Source organism: Schistocerca gregaria, chromosome 1 (assembly GCF_023897955.1).
Source record: "Schistocerca gregaria isolate iqSchGreg1 chromosome 1, iqSchGreg1.2, whole genome shotgun sequence".
Lineage (NCBI taxonomy): Eukaryota > Metazoa > Arthropoda > Insecta > Orthoptera > Acrididae > Schistocerca > Schistocerca gregaria.
The window spans coordinates 832,764,136-832,786,021 of NC_064920.1; the positions used below are offsets into that span (position 1 = coordinate 832,764,136).

The 21,886-nt window shown below is 42.2% G+C and overlaps 1 protein-coding gene across 7 annotated transcripts in view; it reads right to left on the reverse strand.

Moving 5' to 3' along the window:
* LOC126272094 (ribosome-binding protein 1) overlaps positions 1–21,886 on the reverse strand; it is a 576,027-nt gene that overhangs the window by 269,301 nt on the left and 284,840 nt on the right. For 6 of the 7 annotated variants that reach the window (XM_049974703.1, XM_049974735.1, XM_049974675.1 and 3 more), the window contains one exon: positions 16,546–16,580. The exons of the other annotated variant lie outside the window; for it this stretch is intronic. The gene's annotated coding sequence lies outside the window, so the exon portion shown is untranslated. The remainder of the gene's footprint in view (positions 1–16,545; positions 16,581–21,886) is intronic. 7 annotated transcript variants of the gene reach the window in all.

Genomic DNA, 21,886 nt, shown 5'->3' on the forward strand with positions numbered 1-21,886 from the left:
CATGTTGTGGCAGAGGTACGTTAAAATGTAACTGGTTGGTTGTTTACTATTTCTACAAAAAGATTCTTTAAGTCTCGTAATAATCATTCTAGGTTGTTTAAACTTGTCTCCCACTCCCCCCTCCTCTTGTTTGTTTCTTCTTTTACTGTTTTTTCTCCCTTTAATATAGAAAAAAATGCGCGAATCTGAAAAGTCATCACATAAATATACGTACAAGCTTCCTAATTAGCACGCGTGTTTATTGTTTTCTGTTTTGTAATAAGTAAGAATATGGTTGACGGGTTGCTCATTAAAGAAGCGAGGCGTATTAGAAGTCTTGAAGGGAAAAGCTCAGCAACAATCCAAAAGGTTCACGAAGCTGCTTTAAACGTCAAATTTGGTGGTAATGGACGGTTCTCAGATTTTTCTGGTACTTATAAACTACAGCAGATAAAAATATGCACCAGAAAAGCATCTGGCCATTTACCACGGATGTCAAAGTAACAAAACGACTTCCAAAATGTATATATATTTACGTAAATTTATTGAATCTTCACTTTGTACTGAGGTGAAATTCATCCCAGTCAACATCATGAATCAAAGCAAAATAGTCTTGTACGTAGAACACATAGGAAACACAAAATATTTACTCGCCTCCAAATTGATATATATTGCCAATAAGTTAAGTATGAATTAAAATCCTTTCTTCCTTGCACCATCCATTTGACACACAGTCAACAACAAAAATGAAGCACAAATAAACTAAATTTTCCAGCAAGCGTCTAACAAGTGCTTCTTCTCAGTTACTGCAACCGACAAGCGACTGCAGTCAATTTACGACAGTATAGTAACGTTTGTTCCACTGCTATTGAAAACAAACTTGCCGCAGCACATCATCTTTAACATGGAGGACTAACTGACACCTATTAATTCTCATGTGTTAGATACAAGAATAATAGTCACACAGGAATCTACTCTAGCCATGGTTCCTGAAGGAAAGAGACTTAAGTATCGATGGTAATAGAAAGTCAAACTCTGGGGCAAACTATAATAATTATCAAATCCAACGAGAGAACGTAGCCGTTTCATTCAATACGAAGATTGTAAATGTTAACAATGCAAGTTATTGCAAATGTGTCAATATTATGATTGCAATACAGTCATTTAGAATCAAAAGTAGGCTCTCGCTCCGTCCCTGGAAATAAAAGAAGATAACGTTCAGCTTTCCTGGCGAATCAACTGTCTGTATTGCTCTCGGGTGTCCAGTGGTCTCCTGTTGTTCAAGTAAGACGAGTTTCCGACAGCGGCTGCAGAATGGGCATCAGGGGATTCAACAATATGTGAACAAACAGAAATGCTAAGACAGACCTCGTCGTTTTGGGACTGTGTTCGAAAGGAGGATGTTAAAATACAAGCCGCCGACGGCCTAGTCACCGAGGACAGCAGAGCGGCTTTGTTCTCAGTAACGCGTGGTACGCAGCGCTCAACCGAATGAAATCCCAAAGTCGGCCGCGGCAGAAGCACTGAGCAACCGGACACCGGAGCTCGCGCACAGTGGGGGAAGGGATGGGGAGCGATAGGCCTACAGCGCAGACGCGATGTAGCGGACACTTCGAATCCGATAACCTCCTTCAGATGGCCTCTGCAAGGGTGAGGTTTCTCTGCGCATTTTTGAAGCCGGAGACAGTTCCACGTCTATTTGAGGCTGGTTCGGCCCACCTTCGAGAATGCGGCAGTTGACAGGGGCAAGGCGGCGAACAAGCATATCGACCGTCTACACTGCCCTCAGAACCGCGCTGTCCGGTCTACCTGCCGCAGCGCTTCCCAGGTAGAGACCCGGTCAGGACCGCTAATGTGCCCCACCCACCCTTCGCTAGACGTACCGCAACACTACACGCCGCTTCTACAGGAAGACAGCGTAGTCAACCACCCCACACATCCGTGAACTTCGCAAGAGTCAGCAAAACACTTGGTCACATCTACTGCGCGATCGAGCCGCCAGTACGAGAAAAAAACGAAACTGCTGCAATCATCACCTACAAGAACCGGATCGTCAGGACAACCACACATCGCAGACAGGAGGTACACTCTGCGAGTTTGAACTCCACCGACACTCGGGGTAAGAATAAATCCTGTCATGCAGTGTGACGAGGACGACGACGACGACGACGACGACGCTCTTTCTACAGGTATTATCTGAAGATGACGGCAAAGTATAGTGACGAAGCTTCAACTACTGCATCCGACGGACGCCCGGGAACAATACAAAGAAAAGGAGTGAAGACACGAGAGGACAAATGCATTTCGTTCAGCAGTAAAGGAGATGACATGAGCAATGACTCGCTGAATTGCAAATTACATCTTCTGGGACTTGGCACGCAAACTTGAAGAAACAGAGGAATGGCACACAATTCACAAGCATGTCTTACACAGTCAAGACAAAGAAAATACCTTTGGAATGATACTTACGGCAGCGAATACACTAAGGTGCATCTGTATGGAACACACCGCTGATGGAGTTGAGGTGTAATTTGTATCAAAGCAGAAAACGTAAAGGATGTTTCCACTGGAAGGTTGAAATATCCTAAACTTAAACCCCGGGTATTTGTTAGATCTAATGAGAACGAATACGATACGGAAAAAATGAAGCCAAGATGTATGTAGGAATTCCCTCCAAAGACAGAATATCGGGTTACTACTCTGGCCTGGCACACATTCCAGCTTTCAATGATTGCAGACGTGAAGAATGGACAAAATGAGAAGAAAAAAAATTAAGCTTCGTGCGATGAAAGCGTATCGATTCCAACTATTTTCATAGGTGAAAGACACGGATAGAATGACAAGGTGACCGTGGGGTTCGCAACTGACCATGAGGTGGAATGGTGGTGAAGGTATTCCTGGCACCTCAAAACATTACAAACGGTGTTAAGTAACATCGTAAGATGAGTAGGCTAGTTCTTCAAAGAACTAGCTACAGGCATACGGAAGCATGAAAGGGCGGTCTAAAATTAGAACGGTGCCGGCTCCGCCTGCAGCTTCGACGACAGAGGCGCGGCTGCTGGGAACACGAGCCTCGCGCCGGGCGTCAGTGATGGCCCGCTTGTTGGGGAGGGGGAACCGCAGCTGGCGTGACGTGACGCTGTGTGCAGTGTTTTTGTTTTGCCGGCGCAGCACAACGGCGGCTGTGTGTACATCGACCAGACAAAGCACCTACTGTTCCCCACAGGCCGCAGTCAGAGGTCGGGGATCCCCCTACGTGGCGGCCTTGCTACTTGACGCTGGCTGTCCTCAAACGATGTCAGCCAGTACCTTACCACTTGCTTGGACTTCGCAATTTTCTTAAAAATACGGCTGATGGCGGAGGAGTTGTGTGTATTTTACACTACTTGCACTTCCTGCAGTGCTTCTTGTAAGAGGAGGATAGTATGACGTGTTATTACCTCATAATACAGAGTTTTTTTTTCCTTACAAGGACACAGCAGCAGTCCTGGTATCGCCGCCAGAGGAGCCCCATAGCTCAATGGTCAGAGTAGAAGATGGCTACCATGCGGAGAGTCCGGGTCCGATCGCAGGAACTGCCAAAGGTTTTTTCTTGGTGGGAGGACTGGTGCGGTGTGCATTCGGCCTCGTGTGGTCAGGAGCTCCTTGATTCAGAACTAGCCGCTCGACGTTCAGGTAACTTACAGTTCACAAGACTGTGCAAATGTGGCGTCATTTTGACGTCACACGCTGTATCGAAGAAGGAAAGAGTTGTCTATCGACTTACGCAACCATTTTGTCATCCACCGCCAGGCGAACTTTACGATCAAAACAACAACATTCTTCCAAAGTAGAGAGAACTGCAAGTTACGCTTTTCCTTCACTGCAGGGTACGTTAACGCCGAAGTTACATCGGTTATAAAAGTGTCGCTTTCTGCACTCATGTGGAATGTACAGTAGACATGGCACAGATTAGTGTGTTGGCAAATATGAACTCCGAAACTTGCTGAATAAATACTAACTACTTTTCCTATCACGCCTTCATCAATGCCGAAAGTGAGGCGACTTTTAAAAACAGCCGAACCCAGTCCGCATTGAATGAAGTAACGTGTATATTCAACAGCGTTCATCAGGGTGTCTCAACAAAATAAGTTGTTTTTCAGAAACTCTAAAAACCTGATTCTGGAATTGGTCTGTAGTTACAAACTGTGGGCAGCCATTCTAGTATATCAATTAAAGCAGTGGATCATTTATATTCTGTCCAATGATCCTGTTTCAAAACACTAGCACATTAAGGATCTCTCGAAAACGCGTAAATGTCGCTGTCGGTAAAATCTGTTGCAATAAAATGACAAAAAGCGTAATGTTGGAGGTTAAAGATGTAATTGAAGACGTTTGTCTGGAAAAAAGTGGCCTAAAAGAACTATCTTGTAAATAGTATTTTATACACTTTATAGATGGCTGAGGTAAGGTTACCTTTTAATTTGGTCGCATATGTGTCAGTCTTTTCTAGGCTTTTTATGTTGAATCGTAACTTGCTTTAGCAGATGATCACCATGTGAATATTTATTTGCATTTGCGTGTTTCATGCTTAATTTGTAAAATATTGACAGTGATATATCACACACATGAGAGAGAGCACTCCTATACGTACACAACATCGAATATTACAGAACATACTTCTAGCTTAATAAAGAATTCCCACAACCTTCCAGAAACGTGAAGGCCAGAAAAATTGAATATGACAGACGCAAACCACATCGACAGCTAGCACATTCTTTATAGCTCTATGCTGATAACCACTATATAGCGAGGAACTACTGAAATCTCAGTCTCCGTACTGTAACTTAAAAGTAATGAAGACTTTAAAAGCCGTTACCTTATTGAGTGACGTTCAACTATAACAAATTGTACCAAGAATCTTCAATGTGCCGTCGCCCTGAAACGGCGTACTTTCATAATACGTAACTTACGATACATAGTCCTATGTCTGCAATCACCCCGCATCGGACGCAAACAAGTCGATAGTAGTCCTTGCTGTTTTCGATAACTTCGTGTGATGTAAGAATGAAGTCATGTTTGCGCAAAGTCTTGTGAACTGTAAGTGACCCTCCACGATCACGAAAGTCTGCAAAACGGCCCGGAGAGAGGTGTTCTGACCACATGCACGACACGTTTAGTGCTATCAGCTGTCTCCCAAGTTAGCTGCGCAGTGCTCCTAACTACGTCAGCAGCTTATAATGACAGGACATAATAAAATTAAGTTCAGATAACACCAACAAAAAATTTGTTGAATGTGGAAGGTATTATCAAAATACACGTACAATATTACTCATATTGTAACGTGTAATTATGAACAATATACGGCAGCAGGGCCGAAGTGACACAATACACTGCTTCCATCAATAATATTCATTTGCTGCCGGATTAAAATACAGAAATTAATTATTGTAAGATCAGTTTATGTTTCGTTTTCTTCTAGTCAGACACTGGTTTGAGGTAGCTCTCCATTCTAGCACAAGGCCGCCTCAGCTACTAATACCTATAGCGCACTACAGCCATTACAACCTGCTTATTGTACTCAAGACTTGGTCTCCATCTAGCTCTTATCCCTCCTTTAGATTTCTTGATGTCTCAGGATGTGTCCTATCAACTAAATCCCTTCTTTGAGTCGACTTGTGCATAATTTCTTTTTTCTCCAACGCTATTCAGTAGCACCTCTTTAGTTACTCGATCTATTCACCTTATCTTCATCGTTCTCCTACGGGATCACATTGCAAAACTTTCTAACTCTCCTCTTGTCTAAACTTTCTAACGCACAGCTTTCACTTGTGTACAAAATTATACACCATTTCTATCTAATTAAAAGAAGGGATAGGATGACGGGGATGGCACGAAATAACTGTCGTGGAACTAGAAGGCTTTGTAGGTGGTAAATGCTCCAGGGGAGACAAAGAATGGAATATTTCCAACAAATGGTTCAAATGGCTTTGAGCACTATGGGACTTAACATCTGAGGTCATCAGTCCCCTAGAACTTAGAACTACTTAAACCTAACTAACCTAAGGACATCACACAACACCCAGTCATCACGAGGCAGGAGCAAAGGAGTGACCCTATTTTTATTTTGTGCGACAGTATTCTCTTAGTGGGAGCCTTTGTTCAGCTTAAAGCGCGTACACCCTTGCCCAACGAAGGTAAACAAACAGCCATGGATTTGGCGGAACGTTGGTCACCACAGCATTTGCGTTCGACCTGTCATTCTCATCAGATAATGGGGTTGGGACCAAGGGATTCGGCCATGCTGAATCGCATTTGGCTCTGATAACTTGTAGGTGTTGCTCCGATTTTGTTACTGTTGTCATGTTTTGTTTTATATCAGTTTCACAGGCCGATATTATGGGGGAAGAAGACGATTTAGTAGTCGTAGCATGCACAGCATATATTTTACTGCAAGAATCTGATCATCAGGAAAAGGAATAGAAGACGACACTGGTCGAAGACCTCTATTTTAAAACGTAGGGATCAGTGTGAGGGGACAAAATTAATGAATGTCTGACCTTAAAGCTGGACTGGAATGTGGGCTATTTCATACTTTTTTTTGCGAATGAGAGCTACAGATTTCGAATTACTCTTGAATTGTGTAGGCCCTAAAATTTCCAAAGATGACACCTCTTTTAGAAGAGCTGTTACCTGCAGTAAAAATATATCCATAAGGTTTCCATTTCGTTTTTTACATGATGCACATTATTTTGTAACGGCCTACTTATGTCTCCCAAAGCACCTAATGTTTTCAATTTGCTTTTCAGTCGCAGTTCGCAGTGTCTTATGAACATTCCCGTTCACGATAAAACTATTAGCTTTAATTCCCTTTCCGCATTCCACTCAACGCTCCAGTATTTTAGAGACAATGCATACATACCTGTCATCGAATCTTACTACCTGAGTAAGCTGACGGAATCTATTTCTACTCGTAATAGCAATATAAACAAACTTTCCTGAAGTGTTGGACCATAAATCGGGAACAGGTGACTTACTACAGCCCTCCTTCCTCGTAATAACAAGTAATTCTATATATGCCATGCATTCAAGTCTGTTTTGCGTAAATTTGTCTCAAAGGTTCTTCTTCGGCACGCTTTATTGTGATGTTAAGAATTTATGAGGAAAAAAGTTTTTTTTCAAATGATTCTCTTATTGTTCCTACTCTACGTTCTATTTCTTACGCCTTCTCGCATTTACAATTTGTTTTACGCTACTCGCCTTGTTATATGACGAAGTTTGGACGCAAAAACTTTTGCAGCGGTTGTAAAATACTTTTCACTGACCTCACCTGCTGCGTCATCGTCGCCGGCCGATGTGGCTGAGCGGTTCTAGGCGCTTCAGTCTGGAATCGCTCCACCGCTACTGTCGCAGGCTCGAATCCTGCCTCGGGCATGTCCTTAGGTTAGTTAGGTTTAAGTAGTTCTGAGTTCTAGGGGACTGATGACCTCAGCTGTTAAGTCCCATAATGCTCAGAGCCGTTGGAACCATTTGCGTCATCGTCTGCTGAGGTGTCCAGGGTTCGTCTTCGGAGTCTGTTTGTACATCATCACTGTCCACACCCTCGCGCACAACACATTCCTCTTCACTTACACTCATCATTTCATCACTATCAGCAAATTCAGTTTCAGAATCTGTAGATTCTTCTAACATATCTTACCAGTTCTAACACTTCTCCCTCAGGAAAGGGCAACGGTACACTTTCAGTCGCAATTTTCTCTAGCACTGGACATAACGACACTGAATAGGAAGGAACAAGAAAAACAATTGGAAACCAAAGAGATATGAATCATTGTTGAGAGCATGGTAGCTACCCACACAGAGAAATTCAATGCCTATAGAGTCTATACTGCTGAAATTTTATAATTTGTGGAATAAGACATTCGTTGTCAAGTCACACCTTAGTAACTTTATGACGACCGGATTAAGTTTAGCTGACAAGGTTTATTTATAAAATCTGGTAGAGAAAATAATAAATATTTTTATCAAAAAAAAGATCGATCTAAATTACAAAAGGATCTACTCAAACAGGTTAACGCACAAAATCTATACATTTTTAAAGAACAAAACTACAAGACCGAACTGGTACAAACAGACGGAAAAAGACCTAAGAGAATAAGGGTCTCCAAATCCACATGATAGAAATGAAATCAGAAAAATCACAAACACACGGGGTTTTGAGGAAGAAGAGAGAAAAACTAACCGATATACGTGGTCTACGCAACGAGAGCTAGCGCATTCGTTGTTTATGAAGGAATAATGGGCGAAAAGGAAGGCCAAAAAATGCTGATTACGCGTGGTTCTAAGTGACCCATCCGCGAAGAAGAAGAAGATCGATCTAAATTACAATATTTACAGTAGGTGAGCACACAGTACCCCCTCCCCATCCCACCTCTGCCTTGGTACTGTAAGGGTTAAAGAATGCCCGCAGCGGGCTTGGAACACGCGATCGGCGGCAGCCGCAGGCTGGTGTCAGCGACTCCAGGACGAGGCTCAGAGGCAGAAGCCGTTCGGCGCACAATGGGCGAGCAGCTGGCCACCTCCTGGCCCTCCCCAGCCGCCCATTGTGTGACAGGAGACAAAGCAGCGCACGCCGCTCCCCGCTCTTCCCTCGCCAGCAGCGCACATGCACATTCGCGACGCCCAGACCTATCCGTTCTGCACTCCTCGTGCCGGACAGTCTTCCAGGACCAGTAATATCTGTGTCAATAGGGACCAACAAGTAGCTAGCAACTACTGGGATCCAGAATATTTAATCTTCAATAACTTATAACATAAATTATACACATATGACAATAAATATTCAACGCCATCAAATACAGCGAATAACAATTTTTTGTCTTGTTATGGCACAGTCTTTGGTCCCGCGCAGTCTGATACATTCTTAGTCGAAGTGCCGTAGATGATGGACGTTTTCAGTAGTGCTGTATTGACTTGTGGTTGTATCTGTTAGATGAAGAAATATTAATTGTAAAGGACAGCAATGATAAACATGAAGTATACACTGAAAGCCAGAAAGAATATAAAAGCTAGTTCGTCGGAACGATTATTCTGTTACTTTGTTCACTTCCTCAGAGCTGAGAGAAAGACCACCCCACTTTCCCGAATCGTGTATCAAGATATCAACTGACTAAGCTGTTTGATTTTTGTGGAAATTCTCTGTTAGCACTGTACACTTCTTAAATAATTGTTTTCTTTGTTCAAATGGTTCAAACGGCTGTGAGCACTATGGGACTTAACTTCTGAGGTCATCAGTCCCATAGAACTTAGAACTACTTAAACCTAACTAACCCAAGGACATCAAACACATCCATGCCCGAGGCAGGATTCGAACCTGCGCCTAGCGCCTAGAACCGCTCGGCCACCCAGGCCGGCCTGTTCTCTTTGTTAAGCGTAGTATTGTTCAGACCAATGTTATGTGTGACGATCACGAGAAGTTTTCCTCTGTCTTTTGGAATACATACTTCACTCTAAAATCGTTGTCTTGGAATAACATTTCATAGGAATAGTTACTCTCCCATCCGACTGTTTAAAGGTTTTTTCATTCCGTATAACCACACTGCACTACGTGGTAAGCAACAACCTGAACTCTGTTTGGAAATTTTATTTAAACATAGAAATCTAGCTTAGCGGCTGCTTGCTTGCTATTTGCTGTTGTGCTTTGGAGACGTCTGCAACAATCTTGTCAAGACGAGAGGTAAGGGGAAATTTTGATTACGGGCCGATAACTGTTTCACTTCAGTTGCGCATGTATTATAAAGACAAGTTGCATTCAGACCAGTAACAGTTTAGTTCAAATGTGTTTGAATTCCTAAGGGACAAAACTGCTGAGGTCTTCGGTCGCTAGACGTACACACCACTTAAACTAACTTATTCTAAGAACAACCCACACACCGATGCCCGTGGGGGGACTCGAACCTACTGCGGGAGGGGCCGTGCAATCCGTGACATCGTGCCTCTAGCCGCGCGGCCACAAGCGCGCAGTTCAGTTCAAATTAGGTTCTGTTCAATTAAAGGTCAGCATACGAATTTAAGTAAGATAAGTCTGTGGATACATAATTCTGGTAATAGGTAGACTGGTTATAGAGTGGGAGGTAAATTTGGTCTATGTTTCATACAGAAACAGGGGGGGGGGGGGGGGCGGGCGGGGGGGGGGGGGGGGGGGGGGTTGGTTGGTTGGTTTGGGGAAGGAGACCAGACAGCGTGGTCATCGGTCTCATCGGATTAGGGAAGGACGGGGAAGGAAGTCGGCCGTGCCCTTTGAAAGGAACCATCCCGGCATTTGCCTGGAGCGATTTAGGGAAATCACGGAAAACCTAAATCAGGATGGCCGGACGCGGGATTGAACCGTCATCCTCCCAGATGCGAGTCCAGTGTGTGTGTGGGGGGGGGGGGGGGGGGGGGGCAGAGACTGTATATTAGGAGGTGATTTTGGGCTGTAGCACACAAAATTCGGTACACAAAACTGCCCTCTGTGGCAGCAACAGTTGCGCAGACCCGGATGGGTATCGGGTATTACTTAGCTTGAGTACGTCATCCCCGCCAGCGTTCATCAGCCGTAGCGACTGACGAGTGGTGGTCTGCTAGCCTCTTGGCAACCCATGGCCAGATGTTTCCGTTGGCCAGAGAAACATGGCCAACACGCTCTCTTGTGTTCGACATTGAAAATAACGTCACATAGACCTCAAAGATAAGCCGCCTACACCGGGCTCAACATGCCAAAAATGTAGCTGCTGCTGTCCAAATTATAGGGTAGCCGGTACAAATATTCGGAATGCTAAAAACACTTTTGGACACATGTAAATGTATATGAAAGGATGTATCAGAAATCCATGATTAATATTTCACGTCGTCCGGTTCATTTGTAACCCTGCAGTAGTCGCGTGAATTTTTGTCACTCGCTGTTGTTTTCAGTCTCTTCAACAACGAGACACACACTTGAGCATAATGATACAGGAGATTCAATTAATTACTCCACACTTGAATGGGCTATATTTTTATAATATCCACACATAACGTACTGTAATTAAATCAAATAAAAGCGAACTTATATTACAGTAAAAACGAATCATAATGAAGAACAAGTGTAGTGCGTAAACCATGCTTTAAATAGCTGTATATGAACCTCGGTAACACAAGAATTAAACCAATTTTTCCAAAATTATTTTCCGACACATGTACTAGTTCAGTCTGCTCCGTTCAAACAATAGTCGCAAACTTCCTTTAAATGATCAGAGCAGGTCCATTTTTCGCATATAACGCACCACTTCCTGGTTGATTTGCCCCGCGATCTACTACACTCGTAACATCTTCCTCTCTTTCCATTTCTTTCCTCTTGTGCCTTGTTTAAAATGATAAGAGCAGGTCCATTTTACGCATATAACGCACCACTTCCTGGTTGATTTGCCCCGCGATCTACTACACTCGTAACATCTTCCTCTCTTTCCATTTCTTTCCTCTTGTGCCCTGTTTACAGTCTCACAATCAGATCAATCAATGAAAGTCCACGCCTCCTGATCTTCGTAGAAACCTGTGGTGCTCGACATCTCCCTTCTACGTGGGGCTTTTAAGTTCCCGTGCAACACTGGTTAGGAAAATAGTTCTCTTCAGTGCTTTGCCTTCATTTTTGCTGAATCAAAAACTGCAACATAGAAGTTTACCAGTCGAAATAGCAACGGAAATGGTAGCTCTAAGAGTCGCGCGGCTCACACCTGTCAACCACACCGCACAATGTGGATGAACTTATTTTGGTACTTCCTGACAATAGCCACATTCAAACAGCAATGGTTGAACACTGACCTTTAAAGTGGAACTCCAGTGTATACAAATTCACGTCTATGGGCACCTCTACGGGTGACAACGTAAAAAATGATGTGTGACATGTCAGCTGTGCGAGTACAAAAGGGTTACAGATGTTTCTCCTTATTCTAACGACTAGGAGAAAATTTAAAAATGCACTGAAAGAAGCAGGCGGAAAAGAATACAAATTTCTCAAAAGTGAGATCTACAGGAAGTGCAAAATAGCTAAGCATGGCTTGGTTCAAATGGCTCTGAGCACTATGGGACTTAACTTCTATGTCATCAGTCCCCTAAAACTTAGAACTACTTAAACCTAACTAACCTAAGGACATCACACACTTCCATGCCCGAGGCAGGATTCGAACCTGCGACCGTAGTTTTAAGTTCTAGGGGACTGATGACATAGAAGTTAAGCCCTATAGTGCTCCGAGCCATTTGATTTGAACCTACAGGAAAACTAGAGACCTTCGGAGCAAAGAGAACAACTTGTATTAATATCAAGAGCTCAGATGGAAAACCAATTCTAAGCAAAGAAGGGAAATCAGAAAAATGGAAGGAGTATATACAAGAGCGATGTACTTGAGGGCAATACTATGGAAATGGAAGAGGACGTAAGCGAAGATGAAATGGGATATAGGATGCCACGCGAAGAATTTGACAGAGCACTGAAAGACCTACCACGAAACAAGGCCCCGAGAGTAGACTATTCCATTGGAACTACTGATAGCCTTGGGAGAGCCAGCTATGACAAAACTCTACCATCTGGTGAGCAAGATGTATGAGACAGGTGAAATAACCTCAGACTTCAAGAAGAATATAGTAATTCCAATACCAAAGAAAGCAGGTATTGACAGTTGTGAAATTTAACGATCCTTCTGCTTAATATGTCACTTCACACGAATTCTTTACAAATGGAAAAACTGGTTGAAGCCGACCTTGGGGAAGATAAATTTGGATTCCGTAGAAGTGTTGGAACACGTGAGGCAATACTGACCCTACGACTTATATCAGAAAGTTGATTAAGGGAAGGCAAACCTACGTTTCTAGCATTTGTAGACTTAGAGAAAGCTTTTGACAATGGTGACTGGAATACTCTCTTTCAAATTCTGAAGGTGGCAGGGGTAAAATACAGGGAGCGAAAGGCTATTTACAATTTGTACAGAAACCAGATGGTAGTTATTAGAGTCGAGGGACATGAAAGGGAAGCAGTGGTCGGGAAGGGAGTAAGACAGGGTTGTAGCTTTCCCCCGATGTTATTCAATCTGTATATTGAGCAAGCAGTAAAGGAAACAAAAGAAAAATTCCGGGTAGGAATTAAAATCCATGGAGAAGAAATAAAAACTTTGATGTTTGCCGATGGCATTTTTAATTCTGTCAGAGGCAGGAAATGTCTTGGAAGAGCAGTTGAACGGAATGGACAGTGTCTTGAAAGGAGGATATAAGATGAACATCAACAAAAGCAAAACGAGGATAATGGAATGAAGTCGAATTAAATCAGGTGATGATGAGGGAATTAGATTAGGAAATGAGACAAATAGTAGATGAGTTTTCTATTTGAGGAGCAAAGTATCTGATGATGGCCGAAGTATAGAGGATATAAAATTTAGACTGGCAATGGCAAGGAAAGTGTTTCTGAAGAAGAGTAATTTGTTAACATCGAATATAGATTTAAGTGTCAGGAAGTCTTTTCTGAAAGTATTTCTATGGAAGTAAAACATGGAGATCAATAGTTCGGACAAGAAGAGAATAGAAGATTTCGAAATGTGGTGCTGGTGAAGAGTGCTTAAGATTAGACGGGTAGATCACGTAATTAATGAGGAGATACTGAACAGAATTGGGGAGAAGAGGAATTTTTTGCACAAATTGACCAGAAGAAGGCATCGGTTGGTAGGACACGTTCTAAGGCATCAAGAGATCACCAGCTTAATATTGGAGGGAAGCGTGAAGGTTGAAAATCGCAGAGGGAGACCAAGAAATGATTACGCTAAGCAGATTCAGAAGGATGTTGGGTGCAGTAGTTACTTGGAGACGAAGAAGCTTGCACAAGATAGAGTAGCATGGAGAGCTGCATCAAACCAGTCTCTGTACTGAAGACCACAACAGGAACAAACTTATTCCAAATACTGTACTGTCATTACGTATTCAACAATAAAAATGCGAAATTTCCTCACGGGTCCCCTGGTCTATATTACCTAGGACAACAACCCCGGAACGCAGTACCTGCTGCAGGCTGCCTATATGACGGCTTTCGGTGGCAACAAAAGCTTGATTTTCAGTACTTCGCGTAATTATTGACCGAATTTAAAAATGTAGAATGCTGTCATTATCGACTCATTAAGAGGTATAATCGTACGTTAAAGGTTTAAAAGAATAAGATAAGTATTGCAGTTACAAACTGTGTGTCTATCTGGAAGCAGCGTAACTAAGGGCCAACAATTAGCCAGACTTCACTCATTCAGAGAATGAGAACACTTACCTACCTCAAGCAACTTTAAATGCAATTTGAAACGCTCACAAAACTTTTTCTCGCTGTCATCCTCCTAACGATGATGAAAGAGAAAAGTTTATCGCTTACGACATCATCACTGTTCACACAGTGAAACTTCAGGATCAGACATGAACTTTCAATTTATTACTTCCTTTACTGCTAACTCTATTCGCAACACACTTCCCACACAGTATCCACATATACCATCAAATAAACCTGCACAATTACGTCATCGTATGACGTATAGTTCGGGAGTTACGACGTCATAAACTTCTCTAAACTACCACTCGCTTACTTGCTTAACGTAAAATATTTAGCATAGTAACTCATTTGTTAAGTGATCTGACATTGCAAACTGTTGTACAGTATTTATGGGAGTTCGATTCCTTAAAAAATCAGGGGTTAACTGCTATTGTTGATACTATCAAATAACATGTTACGTAAGACCCGACTTTCATGTAATTTTGTATTTATTACCTGCTACGCAGCCCTCATGATATTCTCGCTACTCACAGATTCTAAATGATTGGTATCAATTAATAAGCAGTCATAGTAACGCCATCTCCTGCGGCCATGCTCATGACTTTCAAATTCACTAGTACAATGCCTTATACAACAAAAGTTTTGATCAGGCACTGTTACTAAACATGTCGATCTTGTATGGACTGACGAATCTGATTATACGCGAAGTTTATTTTTACAGTCTCAGTCGCATCCCACATATCTGATGACTAGTTTTCAAGATATATAATAATCATTACACATTTTTTAATTTAGTCGTCAAACGTTTGTCATACAACTGAGGCTGTCGAAATAAACCCTTTCTAAGATAACACATAACTGAGGTCTCTCTTTTAGCGAAATTCCGTCCATTATCATAGTTTACAATAAGTCTTTCAGTTGTATGTTGCGCTTTAATTACATTTTCAAAAAAAAAAAAAAAAAATGGTTCAAATGGCTCTGAGCACTATGGGACTTAACATCTGAGGTCATCAGTCCCCTAGAACTTAGAACTACTTAAACCTAACTAACCTAAGGACATCACACACATCCATGTCCGAAGCAGAATTCGAACCTGCGTCCGTAGCGGTCGCGCGGTTCCAGACTGAAGTTCCTAGAACCGCTCGGCCACAACGCCCGGTACACATTTTCTCATAAATGTCCAGTAAGGTTTTTAGCTTTCGTTCTCTAAGACGTTGCTGAAGTATTTACAGCTTATATTAAACAACTTGTGACAAAAAACAACGGTGGTGTCATCCATTAGTGAGAATTTTTATCATCATCGCAATCCAAAAATGTGACATAAATTCAAGGGCATCATAGTCGAGGAGAAACGTAAACCGCAGTTTAGGAGACGCGTAGACCAAGTTCGGCAGCAACAGGTAAGTATGAGATTTAGGGTGATTATTTATTCCTTGTAGAGGGTAACTCTGAAGGAAAGAAGGAAGATTAAGTTTTAAAATTCCACCAATGGCAAGGTCATTAAAGACGAAAAACCAGCTCGGATTTTGGGAATGAAATGGCGGGACCCTTTCCAACGGAACTATTCCCCATTTATCTTATGTGGTTTAGACAAACGACGGAAATCCGAAATCTGGTAGGCCACCGGTATCTGAACTCCAGTCCCCCAAAATGCGTATCCAATCTTAGCAACGCGCCATCTCAATCGATGGTAAATCTACGAACGGGAAAAAAACCGCCCAACGCTATTTATCGAGTAGATCTGGAAAATGTAAATTTTTCCTCTTCGTGGTGGGATGCTTTCAATGTGAAACTCAAATTCGCCACGGACCATTGAAAATAAAGCTGGGTGTGTATGGCATGAGATAATGAGGGGCCACGGAACGCTGTAACGTGCTTTCCCTCCCTTTACGACGGGCGTACTCAACAAACATTGGCCACCTGGTAGTCAGCCTCTATCCAAAAGACACCACGAACTGTACTGTGATTTAATCCAGTACGCCGGTGCGAAGTCTAGTCACAAAATCTATGCCACTGCTTCTGCATCCCATTTCAATACTGTTTGGAAATGATAATTTTTTCTATCACCATACTAGATGTGGCTACATCCGGTTTAGGCGACATCACACTGCTGTTCATTACCGACCTCGGCTACGAATTTTCTTCAGAAGGAGTATAGTAATAAAAAAAAAGAAAGTTTGTGTTTATACAATGATCTAGAATGGGAGAAAGGCAACACAAAACGCGCTCTGCTTCTGTGCCCCTCTGTCTAATTGGTGCTAGACGGGTTAAGTACTCACCAGGAATGGGCGGCGTGATTCCAGCTCACGTCCACCTGGAAACAGAAACTAGAATTAGTAAGCCAAGTAATGTGAACGAAGTAGTTTCCATAAATGTTTAAAAACACAATGAAATCACAGAAAATTCATGTTTTTTAGCACAGATCGCGAAATTTCGCAGCAGTATTAGAGGTGGTAGCGTACTGGCCTGAAGAAGAACGTTTTATTAGGTAATTATAAACACTAGCACTACAAGTCACATAACGTCTTACGTATATTAAGATAAATATGTTTAGACTCCTAGATGAACGAATTGCTCAACGATTCTCCATAACGCAGGGCGCCGAAAACCTCGGACAGAATCTAAATACTTGTCCCGATAATAATGGCAACGCAACGAAGAGAAACCCCGTTCTAGTAATTTCGCAAACTAGCTTCCAAACATATGCAATAAAGCTGGTTTCTCAAACGCCATTGTGATGACTGGGTGTTGTGTGATGTCCTTAGGTTAGTTAAGTTTAAGTAGTTCTAAGTTCTAGGGGACTGATGACGATAGATGTTAAGTCCCATAATGCTTAGAGCCATTTTCTGACTGTCGTATGATAATGACGACATTCCTCACATTTCCTTCAATAATATTAATTATAATGTGATGACTCGTACAGTCATTGAATGTACGTTTTAAGCATTTCCGTATAGATTATGATTTTTGTAATGATTCTGTGTTATGCTAATGAGTTAGTAATTATTTTCAATTAACAAAATACACATGTATGGAACGGTAAACCAGAATCAAAATAAAGCGAATTTAAAACGTAAAATAACTACTTAAAATCTAAAACTAACATTAGTAAAACAATTAATTAGAATAATAATAATAATTGTTTAGATATTTTAATCAGGGTATGCTGAAAAATGTGTCAGCCGTAGATTGTGTAAAACTTATTTTTCCAAAAAGTCATTTCCGAAACCAGCTTCATTACGTATAGGTGTGCTGTGAAAACTTCTTGAAGTCGTGACAAGTTTTCATTTTGAAAAATTAATTAATGGCGGTGGAGTATTTTTCAAAATGTCAGATTATTACAAAAGTTGTTTATACCGTCTCCAAGAAGATTAATTACACTACAATTTTTTTAAAATGAAACATTTTTTTTTTAATATAGTCCACGGTTTCGAATACATTCCCTCTAAATCCAATGTGTTTATTTACATTTCATGGATATCGTCTATCTACACCTGGGAATGTTCCCTTATTAGAATGTTTCGCGCGTTTAATGCTTACTTATGTTAGTTACGAATTACTGTATTCCGTGTATTGTTAACACATATATTGGAAAATAAACACTGTCAGCCGTGTCTGTGCACTGTGTTGCCACTTATTTAATAGGTGCGTTGCGATGGACCCGTACAGTATTGGAAGGCCTTTAGGTGCTACGAAGCTGACTGGACAACTGGAGATTCGCCCGCACGCTCTTCGGTTTAAAGCGGGATGACAGGAGTGAAGACGTCAACTACGTCCCTTGCGTGAATGCCAGAGTTTGGGAGTCAAACGGTGTCCTCAATTCGTGAGTGTAAGCGTATTTGGGAGAGTGCAGTGCGGCGGTCACAATTTACCGCGGGACTCGAGACACGGAGCATGCGGCTACGTGACGCGCACTCAAATGGCGCCTGCACGCCCTGTACGTTCGCTGTTGCTGGCTGCTGCTGCTGCCTCCCTGCAACATTTCGCGGCCCCATTCCAAGTCTGAGCGTCTTTCCAATGGTCGACGTAACCAGGTCTCTGCGAGCAAAAGTACACTCTGCATGAGATTACCAGCACCGAGGAACGTCCGCAATGTTAGTGTTCGCTGCGAGGCCCTTTACATTCCTGACGACAAACGGTGTGAGAAAATAAGGCATGCAGGCATGCAAACAGCCGCGGTCTTCCTATAGGCAATCGCTGGAAATGATTAAGGAAAACCACGAAAATTCAGATGTGTATTGTGTGGACGAGTCAGAGTTCGGTTTACCTGAGTCGGAATGGAGGTGCATGATCCTCATGTCAAACGGGGTCCACGTAGAGCGCACACGTAGACGGGACCGCCTTACTGTTCAACACTTTGTAACAAGGTGGAAGTATAACAGGTACTGAAAATAAATGGATCGTGTTTGAAAAATCTAGGTCAAAGTTAGTGACGGAAAATCGGATTTTCAGTGCTGGAAATTGAAAGATCGTCTAAAATCAAATATTTTTTTTATTAATGTAACATGGAATCCAACGTTAATAACGCTCTAGTTGTTAAAGTTTTTTTTTTTTTTGTTTTTCATGCTGTGGCTTGGGTACCCATCATTCAGTGTGTATCCCAAAGAAAGCAGGTGCTGACAGATGTGAAAATTACCGAACTGTCAGTTTAATAAGTCACAGCAGCAAAATACTAACCTAATTCTTTACAGACGAATGGAAAACCTGCTAGAAGTCAACCTCGGGGAAGATCAGTTTGGATTCCGTAGAAATATTGGAACACGTGAGGCAATACTGACCCTACGACTTATCTTAGAAGCTAGATTAAGGAAAGGCAAACCTACGTTTCTAGCATTTGTAGACTTAGAGAAAGCTTTTGACAATGTTGACTGGAATACTCTCTTTCAAATTCTAAAGGTGGCAGGGGTAAAATACAGGGAGCGAAAGGCTATTTACAATTTGTACAGAAACCAGATGGCAGTTATTAGAGTCGAGGGACATGAAAGGGAAGCAGTGGTCGGGAAGGGAGTAAGACAGGGTTGTAGCCTCTCCCCGATGTTATTCAATCTGTATATTGAGGAAGCAGTAAAGGAAACAAAAGAAAAATTCGGAGTAGGTATTAAAATCCACGGAGAAGAAACAAAAACTTTGAGGTTCGCTGATGGCATTGTAATTCTGTCAGAGACAACAAAGAACTTACAAAAGCAGTTGAATGGAATGGATAGTGTCTTGAAAGGAGGATATAAGATGAACATCAACAAAAGCAAAACGAGGATAATGGAATGTAGTCCAATTAAGTCGGGTGATGTTGAGGGTATTAGATTAGGAAATGAGACACTTAAAGTAGTAAAGGAGTTTTACTATTTGGGGAGCAAAATAACTGATGATGGTCGAAGTAGGGAGGATATAAAATGTAGACTGGCAATGGCAAGGAAAGCCTTTCTGAAGAAGGAAGTCGTTTCTGAAAGTATTTGTGTGGAGCGTGGCCATGTATGGAAGTGAAACATGGACGATAAGTAGTTTGGACAAGAAGAGAATACAAGCTTTCGAAATGTGGTGCTGCAGAAGAATGTTGAAGATTAGATGGGTAGAGCACATAACTAATGAGGAAGTACTGAACAGGATTGGGGAGAAGAGAAGTTTGTGGCACAACTTGACCAGAAGAAGGGATCGGTTGGTAGGACATGTTCTGAGGCATCAAGTGATCACCAATTTATTACTGGAGGGCAGCGTGGAGGGCAAAAATCGTAGAGGTAGACCAACAGACGAATACACTAAGCTGATTCAGAAGGATGTAGGTTGCAGTAGGTAGTGGGAGATGAAGAAGCTTGCGCAGGATAGAGTTGCATGGAGAGCTGCATCAAACCAGTCTTAGAACTGAAGACCACAACAACAGCATAGTAAGGTCGGCACACGAGCGATCAGGGCATTAGACAGACAAACCGCTGTCCGTGTTCGATTCTTGGCCGTGTTTTGTTATGCGATATTTTCTTGTGTGTATCCGATAAGATTCTAATAATGGCGATACCTTTCGTTTCTTTTCGTTTTCTACGTAAATCATCGAGATGTGCGATTAATAATCACGTAAGTGGCATAATGTATTGACGGTTATTTTCATCGTGACACATGAGATGCTAGACAGAACTTCTGTATTTGGTCCGCGTGAAAGTGATACAACAGGAATGAACCTCTGTTTGTCAGCCTTGTGCTACGGTCGCAGGTTCGAATCCTGCCTCGAGCATGGATGTGTGTGATGTCCTTAGGTTAGTTAGGTTTAAGTAGTTTTAAGTTCTAGGGGACTGATTACCTCAGAAGTCAAGTCCCATAGTGCTTAGAGCCATTTGAACCATTTGAAAGATTCGAAAACGGACCAGCAGTATAGTAGTCTAATGACGTGATCGCGCGACTGCCGATCTCGCTCTGCTATACGCATTGAATGACGATATCTAAGCTATAGCATCAAAATAAGAAAACGTTAATAACTTGAACATTATTAACTTTGGACCGCATAGTATATTAATAAAAACGTTTGTTTTTAGACGATCTTTCGATGGATAGTATTTGAAATACAATTTTCGATATAGATTTTTTCGAGAACTTGGGAGCGTCTAGCAAAAAATCGAAAAATGTCTCTTGATTTTCAGTACAGAACGTCCTTGCGAAACTTGATTAAAATCGGTGACCCACATTTCGGGCCCTCCCCTCTTAAATCATCAACCGTATCCGACGGCAGCACTCATACAGAATTCCACGCCACTGCGCTACTCGTCTGCCTGCAATGTGTCGAATAGAAACAACTCGGTACACTCAAGAAAACTGAGTTGCCGGACAGGCACGTTGGAGTAATTACTGTTAGTTATACTACTGAGTAATGATGACGATACCGATGGTAATAATAACAGTAATACAGCTTAACGCCGGAAGATTAACATAAACAAGTAATACGTGTCAACTGGGGAATACTTGCGAAAATGACCTACAGATTAGTTTTTCGCAGAGCGTTATGGGGCGATGTCTGCGTCAGTTGATGTTACTATCTCATAGTGCCAGAACTCGTAGTGAGAAGCATTCAGCACAGTAGGTAAAACAAAAACACAGAGCGATGCGGGGGTATGTGTCACCGCCTCGTTGATTCCCATGTGATAGGGGCGCTTTTGACCTACTCCAGTGACAGCTTTTAAGCTGAAAGAGATGGAAGAAAACTGATTTTATGCAGCATCTACACGCCAGTCTATCGTGAGAATCTCTTCATCTCTACTGAAGTATAGCAACCTAAACCCACTTTCCTCTACACTTTTTACCTTCCATTACCAAATTAACTACTCTGTACCCTTAAAGTACCTACAAAAAGGGAAGCAGAGCGAAAGGGTGCACTGGAGGAAGAACAGTGTAATGAAAAGGCCGCTCCCGCTGCTCTCTAGAATTTTATTTAGTCCACTACCGGCAGGGCCAGCGCAAGCCCAAGTGCCGCCCCGTGCGAGCTGCTAAATTGCCCCCCCCCCCCCCCCGTTTTTTTTTTACGGAACGTTTGTGTTATTTTATTTAAACAAATCTGTAGGAAATGTCAGCAATCATCGGAAACTTTTGTTTTTACTTTTCAGAACTACCTAGGTTTCGGCCACTGAGTGGCCAGTCTCAAAG